The 24602-nt window shown below is 51.2% G+C and overlaps 1 protein-coding gene and 1 long non-coding RNA gene across 4 annotated transcripts in view; one reads left to right on the plus strand and one right to left on the minus strand.

The window, feature by feature from the left end:
* Positions 1 to 11021, minus strand: part of TSPAN14 (tetraspanin 14) — a 55374-nt gene extending 44353 nt beyond the window's left edge. For both annotated transcript variants that reach the window (XM_079900300.1, XM_079900298.1), the window contains exon 1: positions 10963 to 11021. The gene's annotated coding sequence lies outside the window, so the exon portion shown is untranslated. The remainder of the gene's footprint in view (positions 1 to 10962) is intronic.
* A 293-nt stretch (positions 11022 to 11314) lies between these two features.
* On the plus strand, positions 11315 to 23865 carry LOC307175302. 2 transcript variants are annotated; one of them, XR_013824299.1, is made up of 3 exons: positions 11315 to 11507; positions 12370 to 12504; positions 23511 to 23865. It is a non-coding gene; the product is annotated as an uncharacterized lncRNA (long non-coding RNA). The 2 variants fall into 2 exon arrangements; XR_013824300.1 differs by lacking the exon at positions 23511 to 23865 and adding an exon at positions 14156 to 15351.
* Positions 23866 to 24602: the final 737 nt, after the last annotated feature.

The raw sequence follows: 24602 nt of genomic DNA on the forward strand, positions 1-24602 counted from the left end.
AGGCACACGCCTGGCCCCCACCCAAGGGTGCAGCTGGGCCGGGAGAGCTCAGGCAGACACCACTCCCAGAGGCAGCGGGCAGGTGGCTGATAAGACAGGCACTGGGCACCCCTGCTCCTTGCCCAGCTGCTCAGAGCTCTCACACCCAGGGGGGTTCCAGGCACAGCTAGGGGGCTTGAGGGGGGAAGGGAAATCTTGACAGAGGTACCCACAAAGGGCAGGGCTCCTCCAGATTTCCAGGGATGGGGAGCACTGGGAGAGGGCAGGGTTGGGCTAGGCAGCTCACCCAACATCAGAGAACATGAGTGGGGCCCTGGAGTGGCTAAGATCTGTTCACTAAAGGACTTCTATTAGCATAATGGGCTCCCGCTACCAGCAACAATGGAGCCACTGGCCACCCCCCTCCTCCTCCCCTCCCCCCAAAATAATTCACAATGGGAGGCAGCAGGAAACCGGGGCAGAGCCCATGAATAGCTCCACTGTCAGTTCCCAGGCGCCACCTCCTCAGCCCCACAGGTCAGCCCTAGCTGCCACCCGGCCACAACAGAAACTTCTGTGCTGCCAAGCTCCAAGCCCCTTACAATAGAGCGGTGGGCATGGGAAGCTGTGGACTTCTCACAGGGGCGGCATGTAAGGGCAATGGTGGGAGAGACAGGGCAGGGACGCAGGCCTCAAACTCACCAGGTCAGGGTCGTATCGGGCACCTTTCTTTTTAGGGGGGCTATCTGCCAGCCAGCCCTAAAATCTCCCCGCTTCCTGCCCTGCCCTTTGTAGGCACGGGGTGGCCAGAGCCAGATAGGGGAAGATTATGGTCCTTTCTGGGGTACACGGTGGCCACAAGGATGGGGAAACAGCCAGAGCACTCTCAGGACTCCCAGAAGGATCCCAGTAGATGGCTCCAACGTAAGCCCTCTCTCACATCCCTGCCTCCCTGCCCCAACCCATCCCAGGAAGAAAACCTCATCTGCCCTCACCCCCTGCTTCTGCTCTGCAAGGAAGCCGCCTGCTCAAAACAGAAAAACCCATCTATTATTTACACCAGGTGCCTTGTACACAGGCTTTTAAAATCACAGGGTGGCAGTCAGGCCCAGAGCCCTGAAGCGGTACAAAGAAGGCAGAGCCTCTGGGCAGGCGGGAGATGGGGGATCCCAGAGCTGCGGAAGGTCCAGTGGGGCCTGGACAAGAGGCTTCACACCAACCCCTGAAACCCAGGGAGAATCTGCTCTTCTAAAAACTGATTCCCAATTCCTTGTTTGTTTCTCAGCCAGGATGCCGGACCTCACACCTGGCCCAATTCCTGCAAACTCCCAGGGCCGCTCAAGCCCAGGTACGAAAAGCCTCCCCACTCCCCGCCTCCCCAGAACCTCCCTAGACCCCATCTGGCTCTGACTGCCTCTTCACACTCTTACATCACACTTTTGGACGCACAGGCAGGCCCACAGGGCACAGCCAAGAGCTGCAAACACCAGGTGCCCTGGAAGCAGGCTGACCTGAGCTGAAACAGACAGGCTCTGACTGCAGAAACACAAGATCCCTCCAAAAGAAAAACTCTGAAATGTTCATGCTCCCTCTTGGAATCAAAACAGCGTGTTTCTTTTCTGGTCAAGCACCCCATGCCTGGATTCCCCGTCTAGCCATCTCTACGACAGACCTCTGAGAATGTACATGTGAGGCATTCCTGCAGCTTGGCTTGGAGGAACCAAACACTGAAAGCAACCTCAATGTCCATCCACAGGGGGCTGATAAAGTGAATCATGGTTGACCACACAGAGGAATAACATGCCGCCGTTAAAAAGAATGGCCTGAACTGCGTGTGCTGAAATGGAGCAATCCCAAGATAAACTTTAGGGTAGAAATCAGAACACCCTAAGTAGTGTACGGCATGGTGATAAACAAGAGGAGGCCAGAGACGCTTCACTAGACACCCAACACCTGGTGATGGTGACAGGGCCTCAGGGGAGCAGAACTGAAGGGGTCAGGGGTAGAAATATTAATTTTTACTATATATTTTTATGTATCTTTCATTATGTACTTTTTTAAAGAAAAAAGTTAAAACTAAATTGACATTTAAAATCCCTAAACTTCGTGGCACAAAAAATTTGGCTTGTAGCTCTCTGCAGGCAGTTTCTGGCATCTCCCTAGAACAAGAAGAAGGGGGGAAAAAGGGGAAGAGAGTGCCAGCCTCTGGAATAAAGACAGACTTACCAACTCAGAGAGTTCCCTGTTCACAACTCCTCCCCAAGTCCCAAAATAGAAAGCCTTCCTAGGAAGACCAAGAGCCGCTTTTGACCAAGGCAGAAGGGAAACCTAAGTTATTCCATACAGAGGACCATCTGTAGCCAGGTCCACTCGGTCCACGATGAGACTGTAAGACCCCCAGGTTCTGGGGGCACTGAGCCGCAGGCATCCCAGGCCTCAGCATGGACCCTTCTCAGGGCCCTCCCCAGTCATCAGTGAGGCTCAAGGTCCTAGTGTTACAAACTCATCCCAATTTTAGCAGCTGAAGAAAGCTATTTCAACAGATTTCTAGGCCTGGCCCAACTCCAAGAACAGGCTAAAAACAGTTTCTCCAAAATCCCAGCTCTAAACTCCAACCCCTTAACCACTAAACTTCCTGTACCTTTCAGGAAATGCAAGCTGCAAAATGGAGCTGTGAGATGGGTTTGCACACTTGTTCCTTACTAAGGGAGTACGCACATGTTGTTTAAAAGCCTACTTTAACTGACGCGTCAATAAATACTCTGCACTCAGAAGCACTGATGTATTTCCTCCAAGTGATTCTCCCCCTAAGGAACAATATAATAACCATCCCAGTCTCTCTCCTGCTTCTGAGGGGTATGACACAATGCCTATTAGAACCAGGACTGGCCAGACCGTTTGGGTGAGACCACTTGGCGGGGCGGGGAGTGGTTCCTGGATGGCGCTCTCTCTACCTAGCAGAGGTTCCCTGCCCCACCTCGCAGCCCACCACAAAGATCTCCTAATGACTCGCAGACCACCCAGACCACAGAGAAAGGCGGCTGGAAAGAGGGAAGATGTTAAGTTTGGCTCCCCTATCCTATTAGAGGCTTTCTGATGAGTGTTCAATGTTCGACAAGCAGCCCCCAAATTAAGGAGCACAAATGAGACTCCACAACAAGTAGAATCACGCAGGCACTTGGAGCCCTCAGACCTCAGCTGCTGGAGACAAGTTCCTGGGCCCTCAGGGGGCCCTCAGCACCTCCGGTGCAGAATCCTACAACCCTCCATCAACCCAAGGCCGGCCCCTCTCTGACCGCCTTTCTGCATGAGCGGGCAGTGCCCTGTAGGCACTGACCCTCAACACAACGAATCCTGCAGCCCCCCAGCTGGCACTTGCCCCACCTCCCCGCATCTGTCTTCCCACAGAGAGAGCTTCAGGACTCCCTAGCCCAGAGGGGCCCCCGACAGGCCTGCCCATCCCACCCCTCCACCAGGGCACACACCACTCGCACCTCGCTGCTCCCTCGGGAATGAATGAATACCCCATGGCTACCACCAGCTCTTTTGTTGACAGGCCCCCTTGTCCATGTTTATATCATTACTTGTATTTCACAGGAAGCAGCTAGGACACCAGGAGACGATGACAGTGGAGGTAGGATGGCTGCACAGAGCCACCGTCCCCTGCAGGGGTGGAAGCCAGCCTTCAGGAAGGGGGGAAGGCCCGAACCCGCAGCCGTCAGATTTTCTGCACACACCCTTTTTTCTCACAACAGGGTCTGGTTCCTAACAAGCTGACTGTCGAGACAGGTGCCCCCCCAGGAGTAGCAGACACACCCAACAGGGTCATCTGCGCAGGGTGTGACCAAACAGACAAGGGGGGCAAAGAAAACCAGGAGGATCGAAGGCCTTGGGCAGCGGAAGGAAGCAGCGGGGGATCAGGCCAGAAGGCCCCTGGAGCGGCATTGCGGGGGAGGGAGGGGATCACCCACTGCACCTCCCTTGGCCCAGCTCAGGCAGATTAGACAGTCGGGTCCCAGGCCTGTGGGAGAGGGAGATCCATAAAGTTGTCAGACTGGTTTGCCCAGGATGCAGTGAACAGGAAACACAAGGTACACAGGCCAAGGAAAGAGGGTCAAGTAGGGAGGGCTGTCCAGAGTCAAATGGCTGCTATCTGGCTCCCAACAGATCTGGCAACAAGGGCAGCCAGCACTGGCCTGGGGGCGGGGGGCGGGGGCACAGGGAACAAGGCCACAGGTCCATACTGTTTCCTGGATGCAGAGGGCGGTCCAGGGGCCAAGAGTGAAGGAGCCAGGGGCCAAGGAGCCAGTAGGTGCTGAAAAGAAAAGGACTAGGTTTCTGGAAGCAAGGGAGTGACGTCCACAAAGCGGGGCACCACTCCTGAGCGACAAGCGTGAGTGCCGATGAGCTCAGGCTAGTGCCTCGTACACCGACAGTGTCCTTTTGACCAAACTAGTCAGGATCCTCTGAGCCCTCTGCCCCACGAGGCCCAAAGCCGGGCTTCTGTCTCTGTCCCTGTAGAGTCCAGTTTTAGCAGGAATCCCGCTAAGGCAGTTTAGCCAGGATCTCCCACTCTCCATAGCTGATCACCTTCCACATCTGACCAAATTCCTCCTCCTCCCCGTGTAGCACCCGCCACATGACACCTGATCACCCTAGCCTGCCTTCAGCAAGAACTGTCAGGTCAGTTAGCAAAGAATTACCCTACCCTCCTATAAATTTACCATCCATCCACCCACCCACCTCTGCTCCCTTGTAACATCTGGGGTTGAGCCCAATCTCTCTCCCCTACTGCAAAACCCCATTCCCCACTGTTGTAGTCCTTATACCTATCACGACACTCCTGAATAAAGCGTGCCTTACTGTTTTCACGAGTGTCAGAATAATTTTTTTTTAAACAATATGGAGCTCCAAGTCTTCCTGGACCCCTCACCCAGAGCGTGAGAACCGCTGGGGCTGGGGCTGGCCTCCCCGACCAAGCCCTGGGGGACAGACCCTGTCTGTCTGGCGCAGGGGTGAAGGGCTGAAACCAGACAGCCAAGCTGCAGGGTGGCCGGACATTAGGGAGGTCATCTGGAGAGGAAACAGGGTCTCTTCGTGGCAATGGTCACTCAGTGGGCAACCAGGGCCTTTCCTTGGAGCAGCTGGTGGCAGCAGCCAGAAGCCTGGAAAGAGCAGGGACCTGAGCAAGCTGAGTGGGCACCCCAGACTGGGGATCAAAACACTCCAAAAGCTGAGAGTCACACATGGCCCGAACTGCTGCAGTGGGTGTGTAGGGCCCAGTCGCCCATTCCTGGGAGGCCAAATCTGAAGCTGGGGCGGCCATATCCCTTATTTCCACCTGCCACTTTCCAACAAGCCCGGTTATCCCATGGTGCCCTGATGGGCTTCTGATGCATCAGCACAGACCCTGCCTTGGAACTGTGTGTCCTGGGATATGCTGCTGCCCTCGACCCTCCCAGGCTCACCACTCAGACTTCAGGGTGTGGATGAAAGAGATACAGGGGACACTCATTTAATTCCAGCTGCTGTGAGGGCCCCTCTCCAGAGTATCAGGACGACAAATTCCTCAAAGCCGCTTTTTTTTTTTTAACGCTTCCTGGGCCCTGCAGAATAGACTGGCACAGGCCCCAGCAGCTAGTACAGGTAAACAGGGAAAACACAGAGAGAGGGTTCATCGAACCTCTCCTCAGGGTCAACCTCTGCCTAGCCCCACGTCCCGACCCCTCCCCAAACCTTACCCATGCAGGAAAGCCCAGCCTCAGCTCTCCCAAATTCCAGGACATACGCAGAGTCTGAGGCAGCACCAGAAGTGTAGCTCTGACCCAGGATCCTGATGGCCCCGCCACGGCTCGCAGCCACGCAGCACAGGCTGACAGAGCCCAAGAAGGGAGGAGCTGGTCCCTCCAGCTATCCAGCTGATAGACATCAGGGCTCTAGGAACTTCTCCCTGGCTACTGGGCGAGCGAGACGTAACAGACCTCCAGGAGCCTGCCCAGGCCCACTTACTCTCAGATTACCAGCCTGCGGCCTCCTGAGGAAAAACCACAGCAACGCCCAGCCAGGCCCAGCCCTGGCCAACCCCACCAGGCCCAAGAATGGAGGAAATGGGCTTCCCAGAATCCTTGGCTGGTGAGCACTTTGCTGAGAGCCGTCAGCGTGACGGCAGCAGTCCCAAACCGGGGTATCACCCTAACTCAGGGGCTGCACACACTGCTTCTCAAACCTGAAGGGTGTATGCTTCACAGTAACCCCACGAGGGACAGGAAGGGCAGATTCATCTCACTTCACAGATAAGAAAACCAAATCCAAGAAAGAAAGAAAGAAAAAACATCAAAGACTTGTCTAGGTCACTCAGCTAGAAAGTAGATACAACTCTAAAGCTGGCCTCACCACTCTCCACTCTAGGTGCTGGACAACATTACTCATCGTTATGTTTCATCGGCACTAAACATTTCCTACTAGCCAGGCCCTTTGCTGGTCCAACACAGCCACTTGCCCTGTCTGAACCAAAAAAAAAAAAAACCATGCCCTTAAGGGAGAAAACAGATGTTGAGACATTATGAATATCCCACTGCTATAATGAAGATAAGACAAATCAGGAATGCTGGCATTCACTTAGACCAAAGATTTTCAAAGCACGGGTCTACACAGTCCCCTGAGGACTCCGATGACCAGCCAAGAATGGGACCACTGCTGTAGACCACCATTACCTCTCTCTCTACTCCAGGTAGGAGAGAAAACAGAAGCCCTGAAAAAGGAGGAGACAAGCCTAAGGATAGTACGTTAACCACGAGCAGAAGAACCTGAAGTCCCACCACCTCCACCAGTGTTTCTTGACCCTGCTGGAAGTCACCAGGGACAAAGCCGGTGACAAACCACAAAAGCAAGGTCCACAGGGTAGCCAGCTCTTTGACACCCTGCAAGCGTGGCCCGGGTGGAAAAATGCAATTAACAAAGGGGTTCTAAACCACTTCGCAAGACAGAGAACCACCCCAGCCCCATATTCAAGCCTGTCCTCGTGTGGCTCCATCCTTTAGTAACCTCACCACCTTACCTTTCCATACCCCTAGGCCTGCAGGCTCAGCCCCAGAGTCTCACAGGTGGAAGGGGAAGGGCAAGGCCTATAGAGGTGCTTCTACATGCTCCTGCTTCCAAGAAAGGTGGCTGCCCCTACTCGCCACATACAGATAGAGCATGAGGAAGTCCAAGAAGTCCAAGGGCTCATGTGCCAGGGCAGAGAGAAAGAGCAGGAGCCTGCTTCGCTTCCCATAGGCAATAACATCCCTCCTTAAAGGCCACCAGGACCCAGCAGCAGGAAACAGGAATCCTGGAACCCAGTGTACAGCCCCTAGCACCAGGCTAGGAGCTAAACAAGTGCTTAGTAAGAATCCCTGGCCTGGGACTCATCACTAGTCCTTGGGCTCATAAACTAATGCATGAATAAATGAATGAGCAAAAGAAGACCCAAGGGGCTCAAATAACTTGCCCAGGGTCAGAGGAGCAAGCTGCTTCTGCAGATAACCTCTAACTACCCTAATAAGCATTTTTGTTCACCATACCTCTGCCCTTCAAATGTGGCACCTCAATTCATCTTTAACCTAAATGACATTTCTTTGACTAATTCATGATCGATTTCATGGTGACACAGAAACATACGACACTCAGACCCAGACCTTGGGAAGTCACAGAGACGGCACAGTGGTGGGCAGGTGGCAGGCATCAGTGCTGTTCACCAAATGTTCCCAGTCCTCTTTTGCTCCCCACCCTGCAGGGAAGTACGTGGCCATGTGACTGCTTCGACCATTGAAATGCCACTTCCGGGTGGAAGCTTTAAGAGCCAGGGTGAGATTCATCATGTTCTCTGTCCGTCTGTCCAAGTGACCAGGAACATTTCACTTAATCAGCATGGGTCCCACGGTGAGAACAACATAAAACAGACATGCGATGGATGTGGTATAAGAAATAATCCTTTGTTGCTTTAATTCTCCGAGATTTGAGGATTGTTACCACAGCAAACTCTGATCTATCTAGACAGATACAGGCAATGACTCGCTCTTACTGTGCATGGCCGTGCCGGTCTTCCCATTCCCTGGCCTTAGGGAGACAAAAGCTACATCACCAGTCAACCTGCTATGTGCCCAGATAGTTGAGATGCTTTCAGAAGAGGGAACATAAGGGCACCTGCACTGAAGAACTTACTAGTTCCTCTGTGGGCCAGGCTTGTTCAGTGTATTAATCAACTTTATTCACTTCTGAGAGGAAGGCATTATCTAATTAGGTATGAGGAAACCCGGTTCACATTCAGACCTTAAGCAAGTTACTCTGTGACCTCTCTAGGCCACAGTTTCATCATCTGTAAAATGGGACGTTAACATTATCTACCATACTGTGTCGTTTCACGGATTAAATGAATGAATACAAGTAAAGCTTCTAGGATAGTATGTGGTGTAAGTCTCAATCATTAAGTCTCAATCAACTTAACTATTACTACACATTTTAAAACCAGCAAAGGTTTCCCAGGACCGGCACAATGGCACTTTACAGGCATTGCCAAACTGAATTCTATCTCAGTTGAAGTTAAACAAGTAACAAGTCAAATCCCTGAGCGCACTGCAACCTAGAGTGAGACCTCAGGAAATGTTTCCACAAGCCAGAGCTTCCAGAACTCCCTGCTCCCTCCCCTCCTTGGGAATTCACTACCACCAGGACCTGCAGGGCAGGGCCCCCTCCTCTCCCACACAGAACACCTGCTTTGTCCTCCCACTCCCAGTCACCGGAAGGGAGGCGCCCTCACCTGTCCTCAGAGATTTGCACAGCTGCCCAGCTGGTAAAGGGGGGAACTTCCCTGGGCAGCCAACCCTTCTGCAGCCCCTTTCTTCCTAGAGGCTGCCACAAACCTCCAAATGCACCAGTGGCCTTGAACTCCTGTTTGCCTGAATAATGCTGCTAAGCAGGGATCAAGCTCAGATTAATAAACGCTACAGAGCATCTACTACATGTCCAGCCTGGGTTCTAAGACCACACAGAGCTGACAGCCAGCTGTGAGCCTGGAACAATGCTTGCAACAGCTCCTGGCACCCCACAGACTCTCAACCATGCTTTGTTGAATGAACTGAAGACCATGTTTGGTAGTCCAAAAGTGGAGTTCAGAGATGTGAGGATGCAATAAGAGGGGAGGGGAAATCCGTCTGGTAGCCTGGGCTTCCAAGGCCTGACCCCCAGACGTTATGGATCCTCAGGACGAGACAAAGCTTGGAGACAGCTGAGAGAGGAGGTGAAAGGGCAAATGGGGCCATCATGGAGGAATATGCGCTTCATTCTGAGGGTGCCAGGGCCCAGGAGGATCCCTGGAAACAAGGGTGCTTTGGCCTTCCACAGGGCTGACTGAATGTAGAGGGAATGTAGGGGTGCTGGGGTGCTCTGATGGCCTAGGCCCCAGGTTTCCCTTCACCAACAGGGAGGGGTGACCTGAGCACTCTGCAGGCACTAACTTACCCTACTTTGAGGTCAAGGGGAAGGGGGAAGGCTACTTTTGAGGATTTGGCAAGCAGCTCCACCCACTCCTATCAGCCCCAAGGCAACCCCCATCTCAGAAGAGAGAAGGACTCCTACGGAGCAGGCCACGGGAGAGAGCACACCTGCAAAGGCTCCAATGCAATGCCCTGAACTCACGGCCCAGGATGGCCGGATGCCCCCAGACCCCAGCGCGCTGCTACACAGCGCCGCAGCCAGCCGCCAGGGCAGTACCGGGGCCAACCATTTCCCGACTCCTCACAGCACCGACCCCTTCTAGCCTGAGACCAACTTCTTCGTGCCTCCCGGATTCGTGTCCCAGCAGTCCCGGTACCCAAGTGTTCCTACACACACACACACACACACACCCCATACCCACTGGCGGCAGTGTCCCTACACACACACACACACACACACACACACACACACACACCATACCCACTGGCGGCAGTGTCCCTACACACACACACACACACACACCCCATACCCACTGGCGGCAGTGTCCCTACACACACACACACACACACACACACACACACACACACCATACCCACTGGCGGCAGTGTCCCTACACACACACACACACACACACCCCATACCCACTGGCGGCAGTGTCCCTACACACACACACACACACACACACACACACACACACACACACACACCATACCCACTGGCGGCACCACCACTCCTCCCCGCAGGAGCAGTGGCCCCGGGACAAGCCAACTCCGCAGCCACAGACCCAACTCCGCAGCCACAGACCCAACTCGACCAAAGCTCCAGTTAGATCAGGAGTCGGGCTTTGCTCCAAAGCACAAACCCAAACGACCAGCACGGAGAAGCTGGATCACCACCTACTCAAACTCCGCCCGCCCCAAACCCGTGCAGGGCAGAGTGGTACACAGCGCCGGGGTGGGCGACTTGGAGCACACTCGAGGCGGGGCGGGGAAGGGGACCGCCCTCCCCAGTCCGCGCCGCCCTCCACCCCTGGCCCGAGCTCCGGGCAGCCGAGGGTCCGTGACGGAAACGAAAGGAGTGCCCAACCCAAGGCTCGAGGCTGGAGAGAGGGGCAGAGCCCAGAACCGCGGCGGTCCGACCCCTCCCTCCCCGAGTGCTCCCACTCGCGCCCGGTCGCAGCAGGCACCCGTCAGGGGACACGGACAGGGCGAGGGCCGCAGAACCCCGAACGCCAGCCGGGTCGCCCGCTGTGGCTCTCACTCCGCCCGGCGCCCGAGTTCGGCTCAGCGGGGTCCGGGCCAAGGCCTCCGGCCCCTCACGGGCGATCTGGGCAGACAAAGCCAGCGCCGCCCGCCGGGCCGCCCCCGGGGCAGGGGCGAGGGAACCGGAGGGACCTATCCTGGACATGGGGAGCAGTCCTAGTCCCCAGAGGGCGCTCAGGGGGATCGGCCTCAGACAATGAGGGCGGCAGGGCCCGACGCTCCAGCGGGGACTCCGCGCTCTACTCACCCGGGCGCGGCAGCGGCGGCGGCGGCGGCGGCGGCTACGACGACTGCAGCGGTGCGGCCGGGCTGGGCCAAGGAAGTTAGAGCAAGTTCGGCGGCGCTGGGCGGGAGGGCGCGACTCAGGCCATCCGAGCGCGGGGGCGGGGCGCGGAGGGGCGGGGCCGGGGGCGCGGCGCCCGGCGGCGGCTGAGAAAGGGGCGCCACTTCCCTGCGCCGCCTGGCGCGGCCCCGCCCTCCACGCCCCGCCCCCACCGCTCGCCCCGCCCGGCCTTCCAGCCCGCGCCTGGGCAGAGCCCGCGGCGCCCGGTCCCCGGCCCGCCCCTTTGTCCCGCTTTGGGCGGGGCCGCAGGCGGGGGGCGGCCCTGGTCGTCGCTCGCCCCTTGGGTGAGCGGGGCAGGCTGAGGCCGGACCCGCACCCAGCGTTTGGGGGCCGGAGCAATACGTGGACGCCACGTCGGCCTTGTCACTGACCCCACCGGAACCCAGCCTGAGAGAAGCGCGAGTTGTGGGTGTCACAACTCGGGGCTACGGGGGTGACCGGGTAGAGAGGTGAGCGCAGGGTTAGAAAAATGGCTGAATTGAAAGTGCTGGAAGGCATTCCTGCCGGGCCTCGGAGACTGGGGTTGGGGTTGGGCTTCAAGACTGGGTTAGTAAATTAACATTTATTCTTTGTAAACCGGCCGGTAAAGACTGGCTGCTTGTAGCCTTCGTGCTAAAAATACCACGCTCTCTTTCGACTACCTGCCGAGATTCGTCCCTCACCTTCATCCTGACAAGATGGCTGAGAGGATTCTTGCGGGGGGAGGGGGTACTGAAGGTACAGCCTGTGTTAGAGAGGTATTCGCACCGCTGGCTGGGCTCTGATGTTAAAAAGGCTGACCTCTGGGGTCTCAATCCACCTATCTGAAAAATGAGGCCCGGGCACGCCTCATTTTTTAAGGAGCCTTAAACTCATTCAGATGGAGGAGGGCTAAGCGATTTGTTCTGGGGACAGCAGGAAACTCGGATCTGTTAAAATTGGGTCAAGAGACTAGTTGCACCACATTCTAGTAAAAGCAACCAACAGGTTAAGTCCAATGTAAGGAGGAGATCTTGAACTGTTCAGTCCATTCCCAGTTTTTTCTTATTAAGGGGGATGCAGTCTGCTTGTGACACCCCAGGCAGCTCAGAGACCCCCTTGCAGAACCTGTCTGTCCATTCATCCTCTAGCAGATAGTGGGTGCTTGACTGAGCGCCTGGTCTGTGGCCAGGCCCTGTTTTGACGCTGAGGATTCAGCAGTAAACGAGACAGCTGAAGCCTCTCGCTACATAAGGCTGATTTTCGGTGGAGGGCACATTATTGCAGGTTGAAATAAATGCTGGGACAAAAACAAAGGACTGGGATAGAGAACAAGAGCTGTTTGTACTTTAGGTGGAGCCAGCAGGGAAAATGTCTTTGAGGAGGTGATGGTGAAGTTGAAGTCAAGAAAATGAGGAGATAGCTTTGGGAAAAGCCAAGCAGAGACATTCCAAGTCAAGAACTGTTTGTGCCGAGGCCCTGAGGAAGGTAAGCTGTGAATGTGTGAAGGAGCTGAAAACAAAACCTTGTGGCTGGAGTTCAGCAAGCCTGGGAAAAAGAACAAGGATGAAGTGGGGAAGTGGGCAGGGACCAGGCCATGCAAGACTGTGTTTAGGAATGGAGACTGTTTATTAAACCATCGAGGGTGGGCTTCCCTGGTGGCGCAGTGGTTGAGGGTCCGCCTGCCGATGCAGCGGACGCGGATTCGTGCCCCGGTCTGGGAAGATCCCACATGCCGCAGAGCGGATGTGCCCGTGAGCCCTGGCCGCTGGGCCTGCGCGTCCGGAGCCTGTGCTCCGCAACGGGAGGGGCCACGGCAGTGAGAAGCCCGCGTAATGCAAAAAAAAAAAAAAAAGTAAAAAAAACCATTGAGGGGTTTTATGCAGAAGACTGTGTTTTGATTTTCTGCTGTGTGAAAATAAATTGGGTGGGTGGCAGGCACAAATAAAAGCAAGGAGATAATTAGACTGTTATGGCAGGCCCGGCCAAAACTAATGGTGGTTTGGACCAAATCGGTGGCCACACTAAGGTGAGTAGTTGAAAGATGCTGTTTTGGACATGGACATTGATAGGATGGATATAGGGGCAGGGAATAGAGAAACCAAAGATAACTTCGAAGTTTCTGGCTGGAGTAAGTGGGTGAACAGTGTCTCATTTATTGGGTGGAGTAGCCTGGAGGAAAGGGACTACAGTTCAGGGAGACACATCAAGAATTCTGTTTTAGGGGCTTGCCTGATGGCGCAGTGGTTAAGAATCCGCCAGCCAGTGCAGGGGACAGGGTTTCAATCCCTGGTCCGGGAAGATCCCACATGCCTCGGAGCAACTAAGCCCGTGTGCCACAACTCCTGAGCCTGCACTCTAGAGCCCGTGAGCCACAACTACTGAGCCCACGTGCCACAACTACTGAAGCCCACGCGCCTAGAGCCCATGCTCCACAACAATAGAAGCCACCGCAATGAGAAGCCCACGCACAGCAATGAAGACCCAACACAGCCAAAAATTAATTAATTAATTTAAAAAAAAAGAATTCTGTTTTAGTCATGTTGAGTTGAGATGCCCGTCAGAGATCCAGTTCAATTGTCCAGTCACTAGGTGCTCAGAAGAGAGGCCTGGGCTGGGAGTGGGGCTTTGGGAGGCATCATTTTAATGATGGTAAACACCTTGGGATCTGAGGGAGTCACCTAGGTTGAGGAGGTAGATGCAGAAGAGGAGAGGGTTCAAGAGGGACCCAGAGGAGTCAGACAGAGGAGCCAGAGCAGGAAAGAAGACTGAAAAAGAGGCTGGGGAGGCGAAAGGAGAACCGGGAGAGTGCTATGTCCCGGAGACTGACAAAGCAGTGTTTCCAGAAAAGAGTGGTCAGCTGTGGTAGATGCTACTTCCAGCTCAGATAAGATGAAGAAGGGGAAAGATCCTTTGACTCTGGCCCCATGAATGTCATTGGTGCACATGATAAGGACAGTGTTCCAGGAGTAGTGGGGTGGCAGCCAGACCATGGTAGAGCTATAGTGTTTGGACAGCTTGTCCAACAGGGAACACAGAACAGGGAGAGGTCTGGAAAGGGATGTGGAATCATAGGAGGCTTTGCCAGAGAATGCTAGATGACCCTAATAGCCATTCTCCCCCATTTCCTTTATTATAGACTTTCCAGTTCTAGCTGGCCACATGGCTTGCCTGAATAAAAGCAAGTTTCTAGGACTCCCTCATGGCTGCGTGTGGTCACATGACTCAGTTCCAGCCAACAGGAAGGAAGTGGAGGTGTCCACGTGCAACTTTGGAGAAGTAGCTTTAAAGGGAAGTGGTGTGCTTATCTCAGCCATTGGTCTCTCCTGCTCACTGGAATATGTAAATAGAGCTGCAGACAGCCTATTGAACTTTGAAGCCGTAGCCATGTGTTGAGGATGTTAGTGCAACAAGTTAGAATAAATCCGGGTTCCTAATGTTTAGGGAGCCACCGTACGTGCTCTGGGCTATTACCTCTTGATTTTGTATTTGAGAAAAAGAAATTTCTGTCTTGTTTAATCCTCTGTTTTCCAGTGCTCATAGCCATATCTAATTTTTACTTCTGTTAGGATACAAAGGGTTTTGTTAAAATATGGAAGTTATTAGGGCAGGTTTGAAGAGTGATAGGAATGATGCAGGAGTGATGATTCTGAAGAAAAGGTGGAAGGAGATGTTATGTGAGCATGAATGGTGAGGACACCTCTGGTAGAGGGATGACTCCACCATTATTAAAAAGGAGGGTGTGGAGACAGAGAAGATGTTTCCAGTGAAAGTTGCAATTGGGAAGATGGTCATCCACACCTGATGATTTCTGGTTAACCCTGGATGTGAAGGAGGTCATGAGCCTAGAACAAGGAGGAGAGAGTAAGGCCAGCTTTGTGAATCATGGACCCGATGATGTTGGAGGTCCTGCCAGCCTGAGCAGCCTCAGGGAGACAGCTGCTTTCTGGAACAGTTGGCCACACTGCTGCAGGGCATGAAGAGGGTGAGGGGAGTGCCCACAAAACCGGCAAGGCCTCCACCCCTCCCCGACCAGGCCTCACTGACAGTTACTTATGACACTCGCCTGCCATTTCCAGCTGCCCTTTGAGACCCACCAAGCTTTACCTGACCCATTTTTACAATAATACGGCTTCAGAAAGCATCAGGGACACTCAAAGCAGGGCAGGCCCATTTTCTCTTCCTTTCTTAAAAAGTAAAAAGAATTGCAGTGGTGATCGTTTTGAAATGTATAGAAATATCAGATCTCTATGTTATGCACCAGGAACTGCCATAGTGTTGTAGGTCAGTTATATACTTCAAAAAGCAAGCAAGCTCATAGAAAAAGAGATCAGATGTGTGGTTACCAGAGGTGGGGGGGTGGGGAGAAGGGGAATTGGATGAAGGTGGTCAAAAGGTACAAAATTCCAGTTGTGAAATAAAGAAGTACTAGGGATGTCATGTACAACATGATTAATTAACACTGCTGTATGTTACATATAAAAGTTCAGAAAGTAAATCCTAAGAGTTCTCATCATAAGGAAAAAATTTTTTTTATTTTTCTTTTATTTTGTATCTGTATGAGTTGATGGATGTTCACTAAACTTATTGTAATCATTTCATGATGTATGTAAGTCATATCATTTTGCCATATACCTTGAACTCACACAGTGCTGTATGTCAGTTACATCTCAATAAAACTGGAAGAAAAAAAGTACAACGTAACCAAAAGACAAAATAAATTAAAAGAATTGAGATATGGACAGTCCCAACTCATAAGAGGGCTGTATTGTAAACAGTGACTTAGTTTCCGGGCTAGCCCCCAGAACTGTAATTGCCAAGAATATAACTGAATTATTGCACAGACTGCAAGCCTTAGGTATAGATTATGGGAACAAAAAACATTACAAGGAGGGGTAAAAAGAAAGAAGCTGAGAGTTTCTTCTCCTCCTGGACCTGGAGTTGGCTATAAATTTTAAATGGAGGAGCTTGGCCTTTATCATCCTCAGACTTCCTCCTTACCCTCCTGTCCCAGTCTGCTCCCTATCCCAGTGCTGCTTTTACTCTCCCTGGGCCCCGCTCTGTAGCGCCTCTGTGTGTGTGTGTGTGTGTGTGTGTGTGTGTGTGTATACAAGCTGGGGGGCAGGGGGGCGATGAGGGGAAGCAGCTTGAATAGAAGAGGAACTTGGTGTCCAAGTGCTCCTAATTCTCAGCCTCTGGATCTTGAGCAAAATACTTTACATCTCTGAGCCCTACTTTTCTTATCTGTAAAGTCAAGATAATAATAAAACTCACCTCACGAGCTTATAGTAAGAATCAAATGAAATAATGTTTATAAAACATGAGCTGGAAGGAACTCTTATGTGTTTTCTGGGAACCACCAGACAACCAAGGATCTTCACTTTAGTCAGGATGTTTTGGTTGGAAGTGAGAAAAACCTATTCAAATTAGCTTAGGCCAAAGGAGGGAAGATTACTGGAAGGATACTCAGGTCACACACAGAATCAAAAGACGAACTGGAAACCAGATTGACTCTGAACACTAGGGGCTGATCCTGTGGGCTGCCCAGTCCAAGACCCCCTTCCTCTGCCTCTCCTAGTGCTCAGAGTTTGCCCCATGTTGGAGATGTGACTCCGAATAACTACACTCTAGGTTGGTTTGAACAAATCCCAAGGGAGGCCTCTAATTGGCCCAGCTCTAGTCACGTGCCCAGTCTTGGACCAATCACTGTGGCAAGGGAGAGAGGTTTCCGTAACTGAACCAGGTGTAGGTCAATATTTCCATCCCTGTGGTCTGTAGAGCAACACCTATGCCAAAGAGGTGGTGTTGCAGGACCAACATCATAATTCCGGCAAAGTCTTACAGTATATGCCTGGTATTCCTCAGGCCCTAAGCTATCTCTGAAAGGTTTTAGGCAGAGTAGTAACATTATTACATTTGTGCTTTTAGAAGATCCCTAAGGCTGCAGTAGGGAGAATGGATTGGAAGGAGCAAGATTAAAAAATAGGAAGGAAACTGTTACAATGGTTCAGGAAGTCGGTGATGAGATCTAAGAGGTGAACAGATTCAAAATATATTTAGGAGGTAGAATTGAGGGGTGACTAATAGGATGGTGACTGATAGGATTCTGGCTGCATAGATGGTGATGCTGTTTACTGAGACCAGGAATCCAAGTGATTCTGTGTGTGTGTGTGTGTTTCGTGAGGGGTGACAACTTGGACCTCTTCCATTTGAGGTGTCTGGACAGAGAAAAGAGGTCCAATTTGCTGTTTGAAGTTCAGGAGAGACATATAAGCAAAAACTGTACATTTGGGAGTTGTACTAATCAAAACTTGTGTTCAGCTCCTGTAACATCAACCCAACCACATTGCTTTGACTAAATAGGGTTTGTTGCATTTTGCTGCTATACTCATTGAAAACTCTGACATAACGCACAGTCTGAAGGTAAGTAGAGTAAGGCTGGTCAGCAGTGCCACAGTCATTCAGGTCCCAGGTCCGCTCTGTCAGTCTGCTCTGGCTCTCCTTACTGGGAAGCTTGCATCCTCAGAGCCAGCTGTGGTCATACCATGGCTGCTCCAGCTCCAGCTTCCTACCTTCATTCCATATAGGCAGGAGAAAGAGCAAAAAAGGATGAAAGAGTAGCACCTATGTTAGGACAGCAAAACTTCCCCAGAAATCCCTGCCGACTGCTGCTTATGCCTCATTGGCCAAGTCTGGTCGCATGGCAATCCATAGCTCCACAGGAGGCTGGGAAATGTAATTTTTAAAAATTAGGTTATATATGTTATATATATTTTACCACAATAAAAAAACACAACATTTTAATGCTAAAAGAAAATTAGGTTCCGAGCCTGTTTGAAAGAAAGAAGAGGAGAATGATTATTGAGAGAGCTGCCCAGAGATGATGATTAAAACCATGAAAGTAGAGGAAATTATCCTGGGACTGGGAGTTGAGAAGGAAAAACAACAGAGGCAGAATCCTGATGAATGTGGAGACAACTAGGAAGAGAAAAAGGAGAGGGATTAAGGAGCCTGAGAAAGAGCAGCCAGTGAGATAGAAGCAAAGCCAGAAGGATGGTGTGTGTGCAAGTCAAGAGAAATGAATGTTTCAGGAAGGAAGGAGTGGCCCCCAGTTTCCAGTGCTGCCAAGGAAGGCTGCGAGACAAGGCTGAGGAGTGACCACAGGTGTCGGGAGCTTCAGAGAGCTGGGCCAGTGGATAGTTGGGTCACAAGCCTGTTAAGTGGGGTGGAGAATAAATGAGGATCAGAGTGAGGTCTTTAGCTGGAAAATGATGAGGGTAAGAGGCTGAGGGAGAGGTTTGTTTGTTTAAGAAAGGAGAGACTTGAATATGTTTAAATGATGTAGGGAAGAGGCAGTAGAAGAAGAGAAATTGAAGAGTCTGAAGGAAAAAAGATGATGCTTGCTGGAGAAGGTGGGAAGGATTGGGGTCCAGAACAAGAGGGCAGCCAAAGACTGGAGGACAGATAGGCCTCCATGGAGACAAGAGGATGGCGGAAGAGCTGAGTGAGATGCAGATGTTTGTGGATTTAGTGGGGGTTCCTGAGTGAAGGCTTCCTTTTTTTTTCTGAAAATAGGAGGAATAGGTCACCTGTTTAAGGAAAGTGGATGTTTGGTGGGATCCAAGGATTTCAGAGAAACTTAGTAGAAAATGGGAGAGGCTTCTGAGGAGGGGCAGACAGAAGGATTTGAGGAAGGATTGGGAGCCCAGGTGAGGATGGCGAACCAGAGTCAGAGTTACAGCTCAAATGGCAAAGCCTTCATCGGTCTTCAGCGGCTGGGGTAAGTCCAGGTGCAGAGAGCACAGGCAGTAGGATTGATCAAAGTTTGAGGGTCTGCTAGAAAGGCATGATAGAAAAACAATAGTGCAGAGGATTGAAGAATATTGGAAAGAAAGCACTGAGGTGTCGTATCATGAGTCTTGGGTGGTAGGGGAGAGAAGTGACAGCTGGAAGGGCCAGTAGATGGGAAGAAAGGAGAAGGTAGGGGTGAGGCAGGAGGGCCCTCATTGACCGCAGAAGACAGGAATGGTTGCACGTGGCTACGGTCAGACAGAGGGATGTATCCACGGGAGTGAGTGATCAGGATGAAATGGAGGAATCAGTGGCCCTTGCAGTGAGGAAGTCAGGGCCAAGAGGCCAGTGGGAGGATGGGTCACCCCAGGAAGTATGGCAGGACTTGGCTGAGCCAGGTGCTAACGTCTTTGGTAGACCTTTCACTCCGAGCTGTTTTGAATTGATGTTGCCTTTCTTGAAAAGATCAGGGAGCCCTAGAGAAAGGTGAACAGAAAAGAAATTAATTTCTTGGCCTGTCACCCAATGCCTGCCCTATTTGTTCCAGAACCATCTATTTTTTAAAAAATCTGCAGGACTTCCCTGGTGGCACAGTGGTTAAGAATCCACCTGCCAATGCAGGGGACACGGGTTTGAGCCCTGTTTCGGGAAGATCGCACATGCCACGGAGCAACTAAGCCTGTGCACCACAATTACTGAGCCTGTGCTCTAGAGCCTGCGAGCCACAACTACTGAAGCCCGAGCACCTAGAGCCCACTGAAGTGGGAAGCCACTGCAGTGAGAAGCCCGCACACCGCAGTGAAGAGTAGCCCCCACTCGCCTCAACTAGAGAAAGCCCGCGCACAGCAATAAAGACCCAACACAGCCAAAAAAAAAAGAATAAATAAAATAAATGAAATTTTTTAAATGTTAAAAAAAAATCTGCAATTTTCCAAGGGCTTCTTGCTCCTATTTGCATCTGCAGCCACAGCCCTGAGACCTCTGTCCTCAGACAGTGTCCCCTACCACACTGTAAAGATTTGTGATAGGAACCCATGTGTTAGCACACGACACAGTGGAGCATACTTTAATGATGGAGGCCAGGACTCTTATAGATGATGGTGACAAGGAGTCTTATCACCCCTTAGTTGTCCAATCCATAAACTGAAGGTGGGAGGGAGAGGACAGTTGTTTAGTAGGTAACCTCCCAGAGCCCTTCTAACCCTGACTGCCTGTGAGTCAACCCTACTGTTATTTCTCCAAATGGAAGAAGACGGTTTTGCCAAAGAAGGAAGTCCAGATGTGGCCAATAAGACAGCAGAGGGAGGAGGCCAATCAGAGAGGTCGAGAGCAAGGTCAGACTGCCTAGGTTCAACCCCAGCTTTGCCCCCTGAAAGCTCTGTCCACCAGGGGAACTGTGGACTATGTGCAAATGTGAATATCACTTGACAGTGAAAATTTTTTTTCTTCTGAAATAATCTCATGTGAACTGACTTCCACAGAGCTATGCATTTGTAGGACAAATGTGGAAAGTAGGCTCCGAGGGAGTCACTCTCCGCATAAGTGGTAGAATCAGAAGTGTTAGCTTTATGTCCAGACCTTTGTGTCTCAGTCTTCCACCCAAGACTGTAGAGTCACGAACACACGGATTTGGGGGTCCACTAAGCCCCTGGGACCCCTATGTTCAGGCCCTGCCAGGAAGGACCCTGATAGGAACCCCTAGGAAGGGGAGAAAGAGGCACCAGCCCCACCCACCTGAAGCAGAGCAGAGCACAGGTGGATGCTGCAGGCATCACAGGTGCCTCTGCCTGTCCCCCGCACGGCTCTGGGGACTTTTCCCTGGTCCCCTGGGAGAACCTGGCCTTCCCTGGGGAGCAGTGTGGGACAGCTGCTGCCGCATGCACACACTGCCATCTAGAGGCAGCCGGCTGAACTGCGTTTACGGAGCCACAGCTGGGTGTGTTGGGGCAGGAGAAAAGGTCTTTCAGTCTTGGTCTGAAGATTCCTTCCTGGAGCACTTGTTCTCCTGGCTCCCTCTTCTAGTTACCCACTCAGGCAGCACCACATATTGTAGTGGCAGGACCACGCACCTACTCCTCTGAGTGTCCTGATCTCCCCTCCCTGTAATTGTTGCTGCTCTTCCCCATGCCCCCATCTCCACAGGGCCTCTGAGGTCTCTGCTGTTCCTGTGTCTTTAGATGCCTTCCCTGGCCACACTTCATGTTTATCACCAGACTTGCTCTCTCTCCTGAGCCCCAGCCCCAGTCTAGAAGGAAAATCTGATCCCATCATCCCCTTCCCCCAGACCATGAGAAATTCATTTCACTGAACATTCTTCAGAGGCCGACCACACCTGGTCACTATAACCACATCTGAGCAGGTCTCTGTAACCACATCTCTGACCACAGGCCTCCTTCACACTCGGTCACCCAGTCTGTCACCTCTAGTGTAGTGGTGACCACACAGACTTCAGGACCAGGTATGGAATCTGATAGGGAATTGCCCCGGGTAGAAGGGAGCTACCTCAATCAGGGTTCTTGGGCCCAAAGCTCACCAAATCCCCCTTTGCTCATTTCTGGACAACTAATGAGTGATCCCGGCTCCAGCCTCCCCATGAGGTCAATTGAGGCCTCCCTTGGAATAACCTCACAGTTCAATTTCTCCCCCCACCCTGTCCTGCTTCCCTCACTTCCTGAACATAAATCTCCGGATCAGCTTCTGTTTTCTGTGCACGTAGCCTCAGCACATGTCATCACCTGAGCTCAGAACATCTTTTGCCCATTCCTTTTGCCTGTGTGAGAACACTCAGGGAAGTAGAAACTAGGCAGCCTAGCCCCTCAGCCAGGCTCTTCAGGAGAATGGGCCTGGGTGTCCCCATGTCACCAGCTCCCAGATGGTCACTCATGCTCTGGCACCAGTGTCTCACTTTGTTTCTCCGGCTCCAGCTGCTTCTGGCCAACTGGTCCCCAGCTTCCCCTCGGGCCCTGCCTGAGGTCTGCCTACTGTCTCCTCTGTGAGTCTTCAGCCCTTGCCCCCTTCATCTCTCAGAGAGGCACATTTATGTACCCCAAGAGTGAGATGCTGATTGCTTTGCTCAGCTGTCACCATCCACATCCCTTCTTGGGCAGAACTTTTGTGCCAGCCTTGCAGGTTGGCATGCCTTGCATGTCTGGCCAGCCTATGAGGTCCTGACTCAGAGTCCAGGACCAGTGACTCTGGTCCAGTCACTCTGCCCAGGACGGACAGTTTGGGGTACAGAGCTCTGGTGAGGCCAGAGCTGCGTGGCCAGCTCTCTGAGATCCCCAGGAGAGGGCAGTGATGGGTGACAAATGGGCACAGAGTGTCGTGTCTATCCAGTCTGCTCCTGACTCGAGATAATAAACAAATTTAGACCTACACCTTAGCATTTGTCATTTTCGGGATGAGTTTCGGGATGAGTATGCAGATCTGGTTTTGTGATGATTATATTCTTATTTGTCGATTTTTAAATGTGTTTGAAACATTTATGAGACTGAAGCATTAGAATTGGGAAGAGTGTAATTGATTACATTTAACTTCAATTGTTCAGGGAACTCTACGTTGTTAAAATTATAAAAAGTCAGTTTGTTAGTTATACCAATAGTATGTGAATATTTAGAGAAATGTTAACTGTTTCAGTTTTGCTACATTGCACGTGAGACAAGGTGCGGAGTTGGCTATGTTTCTCTGTGGGTAAAGAGCTCCTTGGGCATTAAAGAGCAGCTGTGGGGAGCCCATGGAGTGCTGGGAGCCAGTCCAGGGAGCAGGACCTTCACTGTCTATGCACCAGGAGGTGGGAGGGTGTCTGTCCTGTGCTCTGCCCCATGGCCCAGCTGGGGCCGGTGAGGGGCCTGACCCTGTGCACTAGGGTGAGGGGTTCACTGCTGGTGGCCCCCAGCCCTCACCCCACATAGGCCCAAAGTTACCCCAAGGTTCTCTTGAGTCACAAATGTTGGGATAGAAATGAGAGCCAGATAAGGGCAGCCAAGGCCTCTGCCTGGCAGATGCTTCAAAGGCTTTCTGCTTGAAAGGGCAAGCCTCACGGCCCACCCCAGGAGTTGGCTGTGTCTCCAGGCCCAGCTCCCAAGCCCCTCCTGTCCGGAGGGCGCTGGCCGCCTCCTCCTTTTGAGTATGATCGGTGCTGGAGTAAGGACCTGGTAGCAGAACTGGCCTTCTGTCCCCCTAAACAAGCACAGTCAGGAAGGGCACAAGGAAGGCCCAGTGCCAACTGGGTCCACTGTCAGGGAGAGCAGCTCTCCCAGCTGCTTATCTGAATTTGCATTCCTCTCCAGGCCTCTGCCTGTGCAGGCCCACAGGGCTTCCCTGGCTCCTCAAACCATACTGATTTAATAGAGCTTAATGTGGCCCAACTTTCATGCCACATCTAGAACCCTCTCTGAGGGGCTGAGGGTGAGGGCACAAAAAAACTTCTGATCAGTGAATCAGATATGGAGGTTTACTAAGTGCATAGGATAATGCTATTTTATTACTTTGTTAAAAATATTTAATTAGTTAATGCATTCACATGTATTAAAGTTCAAAAGGGCATTAAAAGGGACATTTTCCTCTCACCTGTGTTCCCAGCCACCAGTACCCTATTCCTAGAAGCAAATACTGTTACTGGTTTTTCATGTATTTTCCTATCAATATGTTATGGCAGACACTGTTGGTTGAACCCTAAAATCCATTCTGTTTTCTTTTTTTAGGGATAGAGTCACCAAAGTTTGGCAACATAGAAAGCCATCCATGAGAAAGACTACATTTCCCAACCACTCTTGCAGTTAAGTACAGGCATACCTCATTTTATTGAGCTTCACTTTATTGTGTTTTTTACAAATTGAAGGTTTGTAGGAACCTGCATCCAGCAAGTCTATAGGTGCCATTTTTCCAACAGCATTTGTTCACTTTGTGTCTCTGTATCACATTTTGGTAATCCTAGCAATATTTTAAACTTTTTCATTATTATTATATTTGTTATGGTGATCAGTGATCTTTGATGCTACTATTGCAGAACGATTATGACTTGCAGAAGGCTCAGATGATGGTTAGCAGTTTTTGGCAGTATTTTTAAATTAAGGTATGTACACTGTTTTCTTTGACATAATGCTACTGTCCACTTAACAGACTACAGTATAGTGTAAACATAACTTTTGTATGCACTGCAAAACCAAAAAATTCATGTGACTCGCTTTATTGCTATATTTACTTTATTGCAGTAATCTGAAGCTGAACCCACAATATCTCCAAGGAATGGATGTACGGCCCTTAGTCCTGGCCAAAGGGATGTGAGCAAAAGTTATATGTGCTTCTTCCAGGTCATACCTTAAGGGAAAGAAGTATGTTTAGCATTTGACAAAATTCAACATCCTTTCATGATAAAAACTCAACAAATTAAGTATGGAAGGATTATTCCTCACCATAATAAAGGCCATATGTGACAAGCCCATAGCTAACATCATACTCAATGGTGTAAAGTTAAAAGCCTTTCCTCTGAGATCAGGAACAAGACAAGGATGCCCACCATCACCATTTCTATTCAACATAGTACTGGAAATCTTAGCAATTAGGCAAAAGTACTGGAAGTCATAGCAATTAGGCAAAAAAAAAGAAATAAAAGTCATCCAAATCAGAAAGAAAGAAGTAAAAGTATCTCTGTTTGCGGATGACATGATATAGAAAACCCTGAAGACCACCAAAAAAACTTCTATAACTAATAAATGAATTCAGTAAAGTTGGAGGATACAAGATCAACATACAGAAATCAATTGCATTTCTATACATTAACAACAAACTATCTG

Source organism: Stenella coeruleoalba (assembly GCF_951394435.1).
Source record: "Stenella coeruleoalba genome assembly, chromosome: 16".
Lineage (NCBI taxonomy): Eukaryota > Metazoa > Chordata > Mammalia > Artiodactyla > Delphinidae > Stenella > Stenella coeruleoalba.